We start from the raw sequence: 16,716 nt of genomic DNA, 5'->3' as shown, positions 1-16,716 counted from the left end.
TCTCTCTCTCTCTCTCTCTCTCTCTCTCTCTCTCTCTCTCTCTCTCTCTCTCTCTCTCTCTTTACTGGAGGACACTTTCACTGCTCTGGCGTCCACTTTGAAATTCTCCAGAGGTTCTTCAATCTGATTCGAGTGAGGTGACACACTTGACCTTTTTTTTTCTTTCACCCTTCTTCTTAAAAAACTCAAGTGGCTCCCCTGCCAAGCTTCTTCAGACCTGGGTTGTCTTTTCCTTCACTATTTTGGGTTGAAGGAACTCTCGATTTAAAAACACCCCTGTACTGTTTGCCACCCCATGTGGCCCCATGTGATCCCGCCAGTAGTTCCGCGCTGTTTTGTCAGTAATAGTTTTCTTCCTGGACCCCTGCAGAGGTTGACGTCGCATGTCATCCTCCGTCTGAGCAGTCACTGTGTTTCCACAGATAATCCTTGTTCCATGTCAAAAACACTTCGCATCCGTAGAAAAATATCTGTGACTTTCATGTGTCAAGGATGACCACTGCATTTTCTATCATCACTGGTATGGCTAGTATTAGTATTTACACGTGTGTTTCTGCACCAGTATAACAATGATGCATTGTTGTACACACTGAAATGTGAATAAATAATACAAGTTGAAAATATGATTAAACATTCTATTAAGTTTTAAGAAATTATGCTGCACATTTATTGCCTGTTTGTTTACTGAAAACAAACGGGCACTTTTGCTTCATGAAAATTTACAAGGTTAATAACTATTTCTAAAATACTCACCCTTGTATTTCTAATTTCAGACACTAACGGTAAATAAATGCTAATAAAGTAATTTCCTTTTCATGCTTGAATGCATATTTTGAGCTATTCGTTGGTTGTATTGGAATTCAACAGAAACAGATGTAAATGAAATGCACAAATCATTAAAGAAGTCCAAAGTGGGTCATACTTAGGGAAAGTCCTTGCAGCGTGCATTCAAATATCTCTGTGTTTACCACTTAAGACATATGTAGGAGGGCAGGACTAATACGCCAACAAGGTTACAAGATTTTACTGAATCCATCACACTTCTTAAATGCTCCAGCAAGGTTTGCACAATGAGGTCTGCTTTTGTTATCCATTATTGAAATATGTGAATTAAAATAAGTCAGAAATAGTTTGTATGTGAGTGTCACCTCATAAACACGGTTCAACAACATAATGCATTTCAGTTTGCCTTTTTTAACATGTGACATTTTGCTTAAAGTATCTCTAATGTTTTGGTATTTACAATACCAGGCTATAGCTTTGGCTTGGACTCTGTATTGATGAGTTTGTAAGGAAGTGATATAACTCTATTGAGTAGAGGTACAGAGTACAAATACTGGTATACAAACACTTTGCTTTAAGCGTCTTCATCTGTATAATGGTTAGGTGAGTATCTAAATCATTGTGTAAATCAAAAAATAACCTGACAGAACTTTATATTAAAACACTATAAATTCTATTCTGGGGAGATTTATTCTTAACATACAAAAACAGGAAATCTTATTCAGTTTCAGATTGGATTGATACTATGAACTGCTTTGTGGTTAAACTCTGACTTTTAATTTTATTTTTTTGCAATATTGTTTAGAAAAAGCAACAGGCAAGTTTTAAGAACATAAGAAGTAAAAACCACCAGAATGATGTGTTGAAATATAAAAAGGTGAACACAAAGTAAAAAATGACATTTACTACAATAACCCTGAGCAGGCGCAGTTGACGTGTCCACGGCCATAGTTCGCCTCACTTTGACTAGCGGAAGAAAAAATAGTTCTAGGCAAACGCCATGAAAAACTCCAGGAAATAGCATAACAAAGCCCAGAAAATACAGCAAAATTAGAGAATAGCGTGTATAAATAGTATCTCCACTGACCATTTAAAGGCAGAATCACTTTAAAAAAAGATAGAACTAGCATAGGAAGTGACTGACCTTTTAGTATTAATGCGCACTTACCTGGGCCACGTTGTGGGATCGATCGATCAACATAAATCACATTTTTTTTGTCAATAATTGTGAGCTCAGATTGCTGTTTTTGTTCCCCAAAGCTTTTAGAGATGCATGTTTCATATATGGTGAGTTTTCTGTTTTTGTAAAGTAAATTTTAAATTCTTTGAAATTGCTAATGTGGTGCAGGTGAGCTAATTACTATCTGATTATTACACATTGCAGGGTAATTATGTTCAACTGTATCAAATAGACACCACTAAAATCCTTTTGTACATCCTATACGCATTTGAATTGTACAATTTGAAATTAAAAAGTATTCTTTTGATGTGTTTTGGTGTCTCTTCATTGTTTGGTAATTTTAAAAGTTTTGTCTTTTGTGCTTAGTTATATGTTATTGTATCATAATATGATTATTTCCTTGCTCTTGTTTTTTTAAATTATTATTCCTAAGAGTATTTCCTTTATCTTTCATGGTTTTATGCAATTTTTTCTGATTTTGTGGTAATTTTTGCTCCAACATTCTTTCTCTTTTTAATCTTGTGGTAAATTTATATTTCTTTTTGGCTATATAGCGCCTTGGTTGTCATCTTGCATTACTTTAGGGTTTGTTTGCATAACTGTGATGTTATATTGTTATCAAGCTGTGTCTTTTTCATGCTTAGTTATTGTAAAAGCTTTGTCACTGTGGTAATTTATTATTTTTCTCAATTTTAGTGGCATCGTCAATTTGATTTTGATCCTTTGTGTCGTTGTCTCAGCATTTTGTATCCCTTCTTTCGTTATTTGTATTACAATCATCACTCTTTTCTGTTGTGTGTCTTTTTCTAGTTTAGGTTGACAGTGTATCCATCTCTTTGGCCATTCTGTTTCTCTTTGCAAGTGTTTTAATTTGACTTTGTGTTTATATTGTACTTTTGATTAATTTGTATCAATTCATGGTCATTTTCTGTCTGTTTATTGTAACATTCTGTGTTTCTTTCATCAATAGAAACAACCATTGGCAAGTCAAACTTTTCTCAAATACTTGAAAGTTGGGAGGTGTAATCTCTTGCATCTCAGAAGAAACTACTGTATTCCTAATTAAGGTAAGACAATAACCTGTTATATTGAGATAGTGACCACCAGTAAGTTATGACACTAGTCACTTGTTTTTGTGTGATTTAATTGGGTTGATTTCAGAGTTGTTGTTGGTTTTTTGGGGGGGGGGGGGGGGGTTGTAGCTGGCATCAATGTCGAAATAGTGGAATTGATTCCAGGCTCAGCATCATGTTTTCTTTAAGTACAATTTATTAGACTCCCCGAGCAGCATGGAGGCAGGTTGACCACTAGAGGCTGCACTAGCAAAGATACAGAAACATAGATCAATACTGGGAGAGAGAGGGAGAGAAAGGAAGGGAAATCAATGGAGAAACAGCAAAAAAGGAGATGGTGAGATAGCATGCAGTTCTGCTTGGCAAGAAAGAGTGACAGAGTGAGGAGATAGGGGGAGTGTGCATCGCAGCAACTGCCAGTAAGAGACAGAGCGAGAGAGAGAGAGAGGGAGGGGGAGAGAGAGAGAGAGGGAGAGAGAGGGAGAGAGAGAGAGAGGAGCACTACCACGTTGCCCATCCTTATATTCCCTTCTGCAGCTGTGTGAGGCAGAGTGAGCGCTGGAGAGGAGAGGGAGCACATCTGAGTGTCGTGGAGGCAGCTGGACCACTTGGCCAAGAGATCGATTCGCTTACGCCAAGCCACGCAGGAAGTGTGAGCGTCCCGTAGGACGCCCGTGTGCTACCTACAGAGAGGGAGAGAGAGAGAGAGAGAGAGAAAGACAGCGCGAGAGAGTACCTCTTGACAAAAGAGAGCGAAGATTATCTCGGACCAATCCAAAATCTCTTCAGTTGGTCACTCAGAGCAGGTGAGTTAACTTGAGTGTGTGTGCGTGCAGGGTCGGGGACCGATGTCAGGCAGGTGCCTTCTGCTTGTGACAAGTGCATGCATGTGTCTGATATCTTAACTTATAATGTACACTTGTCCATTTATTTGCATTTGTTTTTTCTTTTCTGTTTTCTGCTGCGTGTGTGTGTGTGTGTGTGTGTGTGTGTGTGTGTGTGTGTGTGTGTGTGTGTGTCCTGTTTGTACCTGCTGTAGTTGTGCATCATTTGCCAGACAATGTGCTTTGGAGTCATCCAGCCAGGTGATTAACTGGAGAACCTCAGTATCAATCAAGCCGTTATCATGCTGAGCAGAGAGGAGCACAACAATAGTTGCTTAACGATTCCCACTTGCCGGTTTGTGGGTTTTTATATATATATATGTGTGTATGTGTCTGTGTGTTTGGTTAAACTGCTGCGCAGAAGCCATTTGTTTTCAACATGTGAAACGCAGCTGAATTTCAGACACTTTGAGCAACTTCTATAGAGTCATTAGAAAAGCTTGCTCAGAGGATATTAATTGAGAGGAGTTGATGGCACTGCTTGCCAGTTTGTAACAGCTGTCATGAAAGGGGCATTTGTTTGAAGCCACCAGTTTGTTCTTGTAATAGACATTCTATTGTGTTTTTCCGGAATGAGATGCTTCTTGACTTCGGAGTCTCAAAGGAGATGCAGAGAATGGGCTTGAAACAATGACTCAAACCCCGTTTGACTCCGGTTGTATATGGAGGAAAAATATGACCGGACTCTTAAATCCAATGAAATCATAACCTGGTGTGATTGCTTCATTAGTGCCGTCCATTTGCGAACGTGCGAGCGCTGCTATAGGAACATTGGAGCCCACCGAGCACGCAGATAAATGCAAAAAGTAGATTTTTATGTAGTTTCAGTGCTTTTCGTGTAACTTTTGATGGGTCTTTTACTGGAAACCTGGTGTTATTAAATATATATATAGAGAGAAACTCCTGATAGGATACCTGTTGTTTAAAACTGAATTCCTTTATGCAGAATTTAGTTTGAAATGTCCCATCTCAAGAATACACATTAAGGATTAGAAATTTGGTCAAAAACACAAGTTGTTTTTTTTAAACTCCTCCATGTTTTCGACATGAAAAAAATCAACTAAGATTTTAATATGTTTTATTCTTTCTGTCATTAGCAGTGATATTAAAATGACAGATACCACCTTTTACATGTTATTTAATTTCATGTTGTTTAACCAACCACAATACCATGGATTTTATTTGACTTTCTTTGCGTTTGTGAGCCATAAAAACAAATGTAAAAACCAAAATGACAAATATTCCACTTCAAACTCCAACCTGTACATGACTATTACTGTCTATAATGTTCATTATTGTTTGGAAAAGACTGCACGTGAAAAAAAAATATCCATGGTAAAGTCTATGTAATTAAACGCATTATGTTTATGTGACAAAACTTTGTCGTCATCTTAACTAATTCTACAAATCATTTAAAAAAACAGCGATTATCTCAAACAGAGTTATTTCATGTAATTTGTGACTGTTAAAAATGGCGTTACTCTTAGTTTGGATGAAATGTAAACGCATGTGGAAATGGTCACTTGCTTAAAAACGGGGTTAAAGATAAAATATCCATAAATATTTTGGTGATTTGAACCGATGAAACTGACCGAATGCTGCATGTGAGTCGTAAAGGAGCCAACATTTTCCTGCATGATTTTCTCATTGGTGTTATGGCTAAAACAAAGCCCTTAATAAATATGTACTCAACCCAACACACAGTATTATTTTAAAAAGTTTGAAAAGTTGTGCCATGAAAACATCCAACGTTCAGCCAATTTGCAACTTCTTTGCAGCTCAGTGTGCAAATTAGCCGTGTTAATTCAATTCAAGTGAAATGTTATTTTACTGGAATCTGGACAAAGAAAGTCACACTACAAGTGTGAACACAGTCTTAGATTTGCACAGCTTTGTCCGTGGAGAACAAGATTTTTTTCAACTATTAACATAGCCATGGAAAAATAATAAATTCACATTTTCCTGCTGTGGCTGCTGTCATCTGTCAAGTGCCCATGGTCCTCAGGCCTTTGTGACGGTTATTAAAAAAAAGGGTAGCAGACTCCCGCTTTCTGAGGCTAATTAACTGTCTTTGCAGTTCAGATAACTCAGCTTTACTGAGTTATTAAGAAACATGGTGACATTTAGAAATGTATACGTGCACCGCTGCTCTGTGTCCTCTGGTTTGGAAAATACCATGCCCTGCTTCGGCATGTCCCATCGTCCGTCTGTATGTGTGCTCGTGCTTCTTCTAGTTTGTGTTTCCCTTCCCACATCCCCCTACGATCTACCTGCTCCCCTCTTTCCCTCCATGTTATCCTGCGAAGGTTATCGCCATATATCGAGTTGGTTTAATTTGTCAAAGTCCACAGAGTGTATTGTCCGTGGTCACAACGGGAAAACACATCTGGGGTGGGGTGGGGGGGATTCATTTCAGTTATGCATTGACTCAATGTTGAAAGTGCCGGTGATGAATGCAGAGCTCTGGCTGACAGGGGAGCGAAAGACTGATGGGGGGGCAACAAGAAAAAAAAGATGCAATGAAAATGAGAAGCGAACAGGTTTCTTGTCAACACAGAAGCTGAACAGTTAAATTTTTTTTCCTTTTTCATGACTGTGTGTAGGCTGCGAGTCGGGAGGCTTGAGGTTATCGGTCTCTGGATTCATCATTTCTCGCTCAGAGCTCGGCTTCCCTTCTCTCCCATGCGGGTCCGGTGTCATTAAGCTGATACACCAAATCTTAAAAAAGAAAGAAGAATCGCTTTCCCTCACTCTGCCCATCCCTCTCCTCCTCTCCTCTGTTTCCTTCGTTCTCCAGCTGGCTGGACCGGACCTGCTGTGTCTTTCAGTCCGTCTTTACGTTTATCCCATCATCACTCACCCTGGCCCTCATCGTCACACACACACACACACACACACACACACACACACACACACACACACACACACACACACACACACACACACACACACACACACACACACACACACACACACACACACACACACACACACACACACACAGACTGAGAAGCACAAGGAGTTAACATGAGAGCGTCTTGTAAAACATGCAGCCACGATTAAATGAAGAACAAACGTGTAGTGAATTCTTGTATTGAAGATTTTGTTTTATTTCTGCAAATGAATATGAAAACAGAACAGTAGCAACATTGTCTCAAGTAGAACAAATGCATTGCAGTCATACATCCTGCGTAGACGATTGCATTATTTTTATGACTGCTGATGAAGAAAACGACGCTTGTGTTAAAAAAAATAAATATGAGAGCAAAACGTCATGCTACTATCTATTCAGTTCACCCAAAGGCAATCCAGGAATGGTGCTCTCGTTAAGTAAACGAGCATTAAGATGAATTGTGATAGAAGTAGAATATTGGTGATCCTTGATTTAACCTTGATCTGGAATATTTGACATAAAAAGGTGCTTTAGTGTGCTGAACCTATGAAACATGAGCGGCATGTTTTTAAACTCCAGCGAATTGCACCGTTTCCGATTTACTGTTTTGCACTTGTTTAAAGTCAGTTTGGAAAAGACGCCGTGTTTAGTGTTTTAAATCACTAAAATGCAAATTGTTTCTATAAATTGCTTAAGGAACAGGTGGCATTTGTTAAAATTTTCTCTCGCAGTCCCTCTGTGTCAAGATTATCTCTACAGCTTTCTCCTTTTCTGTGTCTCCAAATGAGTCACATTTATTTGAGTGCCAGTGGGCAGCTGAACAAGATTGCAATCGTCTGTGTGGTAATTAATAATTTACATAATACTTCATTCTGGGGGAATTTTATTTTCCTCTGCGCCGGTGTTAATTGTGTTAGCTAAGCTACCGTCATTACTTCTCGTTAGGGGGACAGTGAAACGTGGACATGTCCAGCTCTCGTTATTGACCACATCATCCATCAGGTACCCCGCGGATTTAAAAAGTAGCAGAAAAGAAACTGTGGAGCAGAGGCCTGAAATCCTTCACCATTTGTTCATCTGTCATTTGTGATTTAAAGACTTCCATTCGTCACACAAGTGAATTTGTTTCAGGGATTCCTGCTGCGGCGCAGGCACATGTACTTTGGAGTTTTGACCTCTGTTGTCATGCACAGGAATTATTGTGAGTGGAGACGTTGTTCGGTTTTACATGAAGGTTCATATTTCGATCAGAAGTAGTGATTGTTTTTAGGTACTTCTTTGGAAAGGTGGGGAGGCACTTGCAAGTCACTGTAAATACTTGGGAAAGTGCACATGTATCCGACATGTGTACATGTATGATTGTGGCGTTGCTGTGACGCTGACCTGTCACCACAGGGTGGGCGAGACGACGTTCACTTCAGCCGAAGTTCCACACAAGCTGGAGAAAGATGCTCCGTAATCTAGAGTTAAGAGCTTCTTAAATAAAAGTGGATTCATGGTCTGAGAGCAACACGTAACAAAAGAGCTGGGATAAACGTCCAGGCATAAAGCGCTCACAAAGGGAAGCTGCTGTTTATTCAAGGCTGCTCCTGCACTACAGAAACTGCACTGCGATAGCTCGGCGTTAATGAGGCGCTCCTCCTCCAGTAGACAGTAGTTTAGTGTAATAGTGACAGTCAAGACAAAAGCCTTTACTGAGTTTAATAGTCTGGTTCATGGCAAAAAAAAATCTGGATGTCTTTCACATGTTGATGCCTCACGCATTCAGGAACTGTTTAGTGGACACATTGTGGTAGTGTTCAGACGTGATTAAGTGTTGCCTGTAATTGTGCAAAAAAAATAAATACAGACTGTAGAAAACACTAAATATGAGGAGAAATAGGCTCGAACACAAGTTGGAGAAATTTAAAGTAGATATCCGTAAGTAGTCATATCGAAGAGATATTGAGGCGCATAATGACAGTACTTTAGCGCTGCATCGCCTACCCATCACTGATTGTGTGTCCCCAAAGCTTAAATGAAAAATTTGCAATGGCCAAAGCTGCAGCTGACCTCTAAGAAGAACTGTAATATCCTCCTCAGTGTCTTCATTTGTCAGCCAGATAAAACGTGCGCTTTCAAACTGGCTGTCACGCTCACAGTATCTGACAGATAAAGATCCCGGGTGTCGTGTGTGTGTGTGTGTGTGTGTGTGTGTGTGTGTGTGTGTGTGTGTGTGTGTGTGTGTGTGTGTGTGTGTGTGTGTGTGTGTGTGTGTGTGTGTGTGTGTGTGTGTGTGTGTGTGTGTGTGTGTGTGTGTGTGTGTGTGTGTGTGCTCCGCCGCTGTTTGACTGGCGTACCCTCATGGCTAATCAAAATAAAAAGCGCTCATGGAGGCAGGAGTGGTGTGCTGTTTTCACGGAGCTCTCTGAAATCGAGGGTAGTTACCATAATGATGATGACTGAAAATGTTCAAGATTTTTTGCAGTTGTCTTTTTTTGGCTGGGGTTTTAAACCACTGTACGCGCCGTCTTTCATTTTGCCTTCAGTGTACAATTTCTGAAATTGAACGGTTTAAAAAAAAAAAAAAAAGACAAAAAGTAAACAGTTTTAGGCTCTTTTGTATTGTAACGTTTGTATTTTTTTTTTTCCTTCCTGTGTTTAAATGAAGTCCGCCTAAGTAAACAGTGGAAACAATACCAGCAGCGAGCATCGCATCTCTTCACTGTTGATCTCTCAGCCACAAAGCACTTTATTAACAGAGAACGAATGAATGTGCCAATTATGTTGATCGTATCAAAACACTTGTCTCTCGACTGCTCTGTGTGTGTGTGTGTGTGTGTGTGTGTGTGTGTGTGTGTGTGTGTGTGTGTGTGTGTGCGTGCGTGCGTGCGTGCGTGCGTGCGTGCGTGCGTGCGTGCGTGTGCGTGCGTGCGTGCGTGTGTGTGTGTGTGTGCGTGCGTGTGTGTGTGTGTGTGTGTGTGTCCATCTCCCCCTTAAAACGACTGTGGAAGAGCAAGTTTGCAGTATTTGCTGGTTGGGAACGCCTGATCCAGCGAGATGTTGTAAATTTCACATATGCAGCTCCTGAGTGGTGTACGGTGACAGTGCTGAGCGTGGGGGGAAAAACAGAAATCGATGGCAGGATGTCCAAGAAAGCGCCTCTCTGCTATATTCAGGACAACATATAAGGGATATTTCTAAACTCTTTTGTTGTCCTTTTGTAAAATAAAGCAGGTTCAAACTCTATTCTAATGATAAAAGCAATCACCTCGATAGATTAATTAAATGGAGATGCTTTTAGGTGATTTAATTAATCTATCGTTTAGTTTCAGAGATCATTCTGACATGGAGGAGAAATAAATGTAAAATAGTATTAGTTACTAGTGTTGGTCATTAAATATATCAAATTCAACCACTCGGTTGATTGTGCTGTTAAAAAGGGTCGTAAATGCTTAATTTGAATGACTTTTTTCACCTCATGGGAGGTTTCTTTTTTCTTTTTTCTTGCTGTTCACTGAACACCTTGAGTCAAGAGGAAATGAGAAAGCCGATAGGATCCTGAAACTTCGGGAGAAAAGTGAACTGCCCCCTTTAAATAATGTGCACAAGATAGAAGAGCTTTACACCGTAACAGAGAAGAGACGCTCTTCTACTTTCATTTTACAATCCCACACCTGTAAGGCAAATTTCCCACACGGGACGACATAATTGAACCGATAAGCCTCTGATTTATATTATATGAGTGAGCGCTGCAGAGACACATTCACCTCCGGTCTTTATTTCCACCATGTGAAATTGTAGAGAATCGCCTCTTTTGCCACCGAGCTTCAAACACCACCCAGAGAGTTCGGAGTTCAGCCGAATCTCCTCGCTGGCTACATCTGCTGTTTCCACCATCCATAACATGTGATGATGCATCGTGAAGTACCTTTTGCAGCAGCCAGCGTGTGTGCTATATCTTTTTTACAAGTGCCTGCCTTGTGAATCTTGCGGGGATATGCTTGAGAGGTTTTATTTTTATCCTCATCTTCCAGTCCTCCCCAGCGTTTAGAGGAAGCTGGGCAGGCCACGTTAATGATCCTCATTAGCCAAGGAGCTTGAATCCAAACTGGAATTCTTCCACTTGAACTGCTACTTATCATTTGAGTGTTCCTCTTCCTCCGTCTGCCCGTCTTTCTCTCTGTCTCACCGTCACCGACTTTCTTTCTGCACACCCTTCCTCCTCCTGCAGCCTCCTTCAATATTCTCCATCACTTTCCTCCTCCTCCAGCCTCCTCGTGAGCTCCGAGATAGCGTCTGTAAAGGTCTCCTATCTCTCTCAGCCTCTTCTTCAACCATAATACTTTTTTTCTTTCTTCCTGCAAGATGCAAGTCCCCTGGTACTGGAGTGTACCTGTACTGTGTGTGTGTGTGTGTGTGTGTGTGTGTGTGTGTGTGTGTGTGTGTGTGTGTGTGTGTGTGTGTGTGTGTGTGTGTGTGTGTGTGTGTGTGTGTGTGTGTGTGTGTGTGTGTGTGAGCATGTAGGAGCACTTTATTGCGCCAGAAAAGGAAACGTTCCAGATGACCTCTGTTACCAGTTGCTTTTTCTTCCCCTGCTGGGAAGTGAAAGGCTTAAAGTTCAGACGTGAGACCTCTCCAGGCTGCCTGTGAAGGATGTTCAGATATACAAACATATCGGCTCGTGAGACACCTTTAGCTGAAGGGTAAATATGCTCTGGCTCTGTTTATACAACAGCCGCGCAGCGCTGAAAGGCAGACTTTTGATAGTGTTGTTTGATTTCTGAACTTTCTCGGTCCGAGCTGCTACACGACTACATCTTGATTCTTATTTAAAGGTGCTTCTTTTCCAGTAACCTTTATTTAGGACGGGAAGTCGCACCGCTCAAAGGGAGACGGTGGAGAAAAGTCCCTTAAAATGTGCCCTGAATACATGAATTATCCTGAAGTACAGGTTCTCTGTGTTCTGTGCCACGTTCAATTTGCATTTTTGGAAGATGTTTCTAATTGCAGAGCCTCGTTGATGAAGCAAAAGGTTAAAGGAATTACAATTCTGCAAAAGGCCTCTGTATAGTCAAGGATGTTGCCTCAGTTGTGAGCTTCAAACTTGACATTTAAGCATATCAGAGCAAATTTTGCTCTGACTTTGGAGAAATACATTTGGTAATCAAAAGGAAAAAGAATTTTGCACAGCTGATGTTTATAACGCAACTATAAAATTATGTGTTCATGCTATCGATTACTGATTTTTTGATATTCACTAAAAGTAGAAATTGTCTAAATGTAGTATAAATGAGACAGTCCATGTTGCTTGCTGTCTCCTTTCCTCCTCATTAACCCGTCCAACTGCCAGCTTTAAAAAAAGACAAACCGCACCAAAGAATTGTCAACTCACTTCAAAAGAAAATGTATGAAAATGTCTCCGAGAGTAAAGCTGGGTAGAAAACCTGGCACTTTTATTTTCAGTGTATTGGAGAGAGGCAAACTCAGGGGTGAGTTAAGATGTCTTTTTGATGTTTGGAGTGCTTCATTCAGCGTGTCAGCGTGGGGAAAGAAAAGGAGAACATGGTGTGGAAAGTCTGGGAGCCAAAGCTGTTTTTTTTGTTTGTTGTTTTTTTTAATTTTCTGGAGGAAATCCAATTCTGAATCTCAAGAGCAATTTGAGACAAATCCAAGTCCTGTCAAGCAAAATCAAGTTTTCTTAAGCAAATTGAAAATCAGGTGCAAGCGTGGTTGTTGTTTTATTTCAAAGCTGTGTTCTTGTAAGAAAATGAATGGTGCGAGTTTGACAAAAAAAGAAGTTTTATTGTCAGAATGATGACAGATTTGTATTTTTCACATAATTATCTGTCATTTGCAACATATTGAGGTCTTAATAGGAGCTGTTTGCATGATTATAATGGTTTTTACACCTTCATTTTACACTTGTTTAAAAACATATTTTACTAAGTTGTTTGTAATGTAGCAACATCTATTAGATAAAATTCTTATTATAATGAAATATAATTCATTTTTAAAGTTCTAATATAACGGTGAAATTTGAATATAAAAAAAATAAAAGAATACTTATGTTACAGCCTGCGGGTGAGCATGTCATGCACGAATCAAGTATTTTGAATACTTCTAAAGGACCCGTTGTGTAGATTTCCATAATCTCAGCAGTGCTGGCCCATTTCCACCCCTGTTGACACCACAACTGCATTGCAGCTCTGTGTCCCAGGTTCACTTGGGCCATAAAACAGGATCTCTCTCTCGCCACACTTTTCTCAGGGAAAAAGACTGATGTTTCTGAAAATCCCCATTTGGTTGCGACATGGCTCCCACAAACCAATCACACCACGTTCATGCGCCAGTTAATTGCACATGTGATTAAGAACTAAGACAGCTATTTGTCTCTGTGAACTTTCCATCTGTCTGCTATTTAGCAGAATGGTGTCATTAACTTAATATGTCCTTAGCTCATACAAAAAGCCATTTTTATTCCTTGCACACGCTGAGCAATTATAACTGCTCCAGTTGTCCCATTTGCATAGTTCCATAGAATATGCATTGCAACAGATTAGATTTTCCACTTAATATGCAAAACAGAGGTGTTATGGGTTCGTTTGCACAAGGTATACCTAATAATTGGCACAACTGAGCTACAGTTTTGCGTAAAAATGGTAGCAGAGGAAAACAGATATATTAATCATTATCTGTGTTGGTATAGTGCAACAAAATAAGCTCAGTATGTACCTTCCCTCTGTTTAATAAGATTGCAAAGGAGCCCTGTGATCTCAATACATTTTTTATCATCATTAATATTCCATACATCGCAATATGATAAAAAATTATATTACAACTAACATGAAGCATGCTTTTCCGAGAATCCATAGCCGATTGAAGGCCACACGAGGGAAAGTACGTTCACATAATAGAGATTGACATTGCAGCTTTGTGTTGTGCATAGTTATGATGCAGAACGCCTGTAATTTTCAATATTAATGCAGGTAGTGATGTATGTTGCTAACTGAACTAATTAGACCCCGGATTAGCGTTTTTATAATCTTGCCAAATTTTAATTTTAACAGTAATTTGTGGAAAACTATTGGACCTTGTGAGTTGTCATATTAGATCTGAAATGTTAACTTTTATTTCCAAATCCAACAGAAGTCGGTTATCATGGGGCACATTCAGAATCTCTCTAAATCATGATGGAAGATGATACAAATATGCAATGTACCACCTAAAAAAGTCACAAGATTTCTAACTTTTACACTTGAACTTGCAGTTAATCTTCCAGTTTTGTACAGAGTACAGAGCTAATCTGCATGAATAACTAATCAACTGAGATGAATTACACCTCTGCTGTGGCTCAGTTACTGAAATATTTCCCACTCGAGCCGCAATTAGTTGAATTAATTTCACATTTTGTCCCCGTATACTTTTTATGTTCATCGATACAAAAAAATCTGATAATCTTTGAGAGTTTTGTCAAGTCGGAGTTGATAGAATAAGTAACTTTACTCTCAGCATGTCCCAAATACTGCGGCTGCAAAGCGTTTCTAATGGATTTTAAACCGTGAAAGAAGTTTGACCCTTGCCTCTGACTGCCGAGGAGGCTTTTACATCCACTGAACTGTACTTGTAGATCAGTGATTTTTACTTTCTCCACTGGAGAATCTACAATTCATGACATTATTCAACACAGCTTCACAGCTCTTGTAGAAAAGAAATTCATTCTGATAATAACCCAGATGGTATTACCTTTACTCTACAGACTTTTCATTGATCTACCCCCAATCAATATCAACCCCTTTAGAGAGTGATGAGACATTTTTTCAGCCTACATTCGTAGGACTTCACCGCAATCATCAGAGCTACCATCTGAAAGCCAATAAGGCGCTCCCGGGGCTGTGGAACCGTTAAAGCGTTGCACGTTATTCTGATGCAGCGTGGTTCTACATGAACTGTGTTTTGTTGTGGGATTGGTGACATTGAGGCTTCATGCAGACAGCCGAAACATTTTGTTCATTGTGTATCTGCACAGAGCTCAGCAAATGCTTTTTTTTTTTTTCTTTCACTTCTCATTGTTTGACTTAAATGAGACGTGATAAAACACTTGTCGATAAGGATTTTCTTTAATTTCGTTGCATTGATGTTGACTCACGGGAGCTGTAGCTGTTTAGCGCATCGATTCACCCTCTTCATGCTATTGTCAAACCCTGTGGAGATGAAATAAAAAACTTTTTTGGTCATATTTTGAGATGTTTTGGTAAGTGTGCATGCGCCCATGCTCTGAGCTTATAGGTTTTCACTGTAATGGTAAAATCCCAAGTTCTTTTTAAAAAAAATTTTTTTTTGATACACTATCTCTAAAACTAAACTTGATTCTCTGAGCCTTCTGGTATTTCTAGAGAGTATTGCACGCAGGCAATGTTAAGCAGGTTAAACAAGAGCGAGAAAGTGCATTATGGTGTTTTATGAGAGGTGCCAGGAGATGGATTCTGGTGACTTCAATGGAGCCTTGCGTTCCAGATTTCATGTTAAGCTCAGCTAATTGCCTCCAGGCTGCATCTTTACGATTCATGCCTGTAGTCCTAAGTGTGAATCGATCTTCTCCTCTCAACTTCTGTCTGAAAACAAATAAGGTTTTGTTCCGCGATGACTAACCATACCTATTTTATGTGTTGAAATAAGAGATGAAACTGATAGGAATGGTTTCAAGGATATTGTTGATCACAAGATGGATTCCAAGTGTAATATCGCTTCGAGGCTTTCTGCTTCGAGAAAGATTTGTGTCTCTCCAGGTTGGTTCATTTTCCTCCTGTATAAAAACATAGAAATGAAACCATCATTTGAAAACAGAGCCAAGCTTCTCAGTGCACTCCACTGGAGTCTGCTGAGCGCTTTGGAGGCTGAATAAAAGGTGTGATGAAGGAGACGCTCTGTGTTTTCTCTTCTTGGCTGCTTTGACATATTGTTTGTAACTTATGTAAGTTGCGGTCTTCTTGCATGTTGAATTAGAGAGTGTAGTCATTTTACAGTAATTCACAGTTTATGCACTCCATATATTGAAACAACAACAACAACAACAACAACAACGGAGCTGCACAGTGGTGTGTTGGTTAGCAGGACCTCATTTGAAGTTCAGGTTATTCTTGGGATTTTGCATGATCTCCTTGTGTGTGTCTTTCCTGAGCATTACATTTGTGGGTGTGTGCAACTGTCCGTCTCTCTGCAGTGGGCTGGCCACTTGTGGCCACGGTGTAGATAAAGTGCAGATGATGATGTATAATAATGATAATAACGCCACAACTCTTCACTTCCACATGGAGGATTTTACTGCTTTAGCCATTGTGCAAAAAATGCTGCATTATTTATTCATCAATATGATATAAACATTATTTCCAATCTTGTGTGAGGCCAATGAAATGTAACCGCTATATAGATTTTACAAAGTTTGATACGGCATAAATTTGAAGCCGCAAAGTGGCCCAGAAAGTATGAAATATATGTAACGTAGCAGGAATTGCCCAGTGATCGCAACTCTTTATCTTTATAATAACACAAGAACTCAGTTCTGCTGGCTCAGCCGGTTAATCACCCACTTTTGTGACACTAATCCAGACAATATGCGTTATTAATCATTACACTGGTGTCGAGGTCAGGGGGATTTGTGATATTTTTGGCACCATATTTTCTTAAAACAATCCGTGTGCATTGGAAGAGGAGTACTTAAGCGGAAAGCCACCATCCCAATGCACATACAGTTTTTCTTTTGTCTTTATTCCTGCAGAAGAATTAAATTCTTGTACCCTTAATTATTGTGGTGGTATTCAAACACTGACTGTTAGAAACCAAATGACTTCCTGACAGCTACTGGGTCACAAGGCAGTGCGTACTGCTGTGCCGCTGATTAAATTCACCCAATAATTAAGCAGA

General features: G+C 39.7%; 1 protein-coding gene across 4 annotated transcripts in view; it reads left to right on the top strand.

The window, feature by feature from the left end:
- The first annotated feature begins 3,571 nt into the window (after positions 1-3,571).
- tnr (tenascin R (restrictin, janusin)) overlaps positions 3,572-16,716 on the top strand; it is a 230,737-nt gene continuing 217,592 nt past the window's right edge. For 3 of the 4 annotated variants that reach the window (XM_080460231.1, XM_080460229.1, XM_080460228.1), the window contains exon 1: positions 3,576-3,842. The gene's annotated coding sequence lies outside the window, so the exon portion shown is untranslated. Of the gene's footprint in view, positions 3,843-16,716 lie in introns of all 4 variants that reach the window. The other variant, XM_080460230.1, reaches the window with a different exon arrangement.

This window comes from Lipophrys pholis (assembly GCF_963383615.2).
Source record: "Lipophrys pholis genome assembly, chromosome: 1".
NCBI lineage: Eukaryota > Metazoa > Chordata > Actinopteri > Blenniiformes > Blenniidae > Lipophrys > Lipophrys pholis.
Note: the sequence above shows the minus strand (reverse complement) of the source record. Positions and strands in the feature narration are given on the sequence as shown.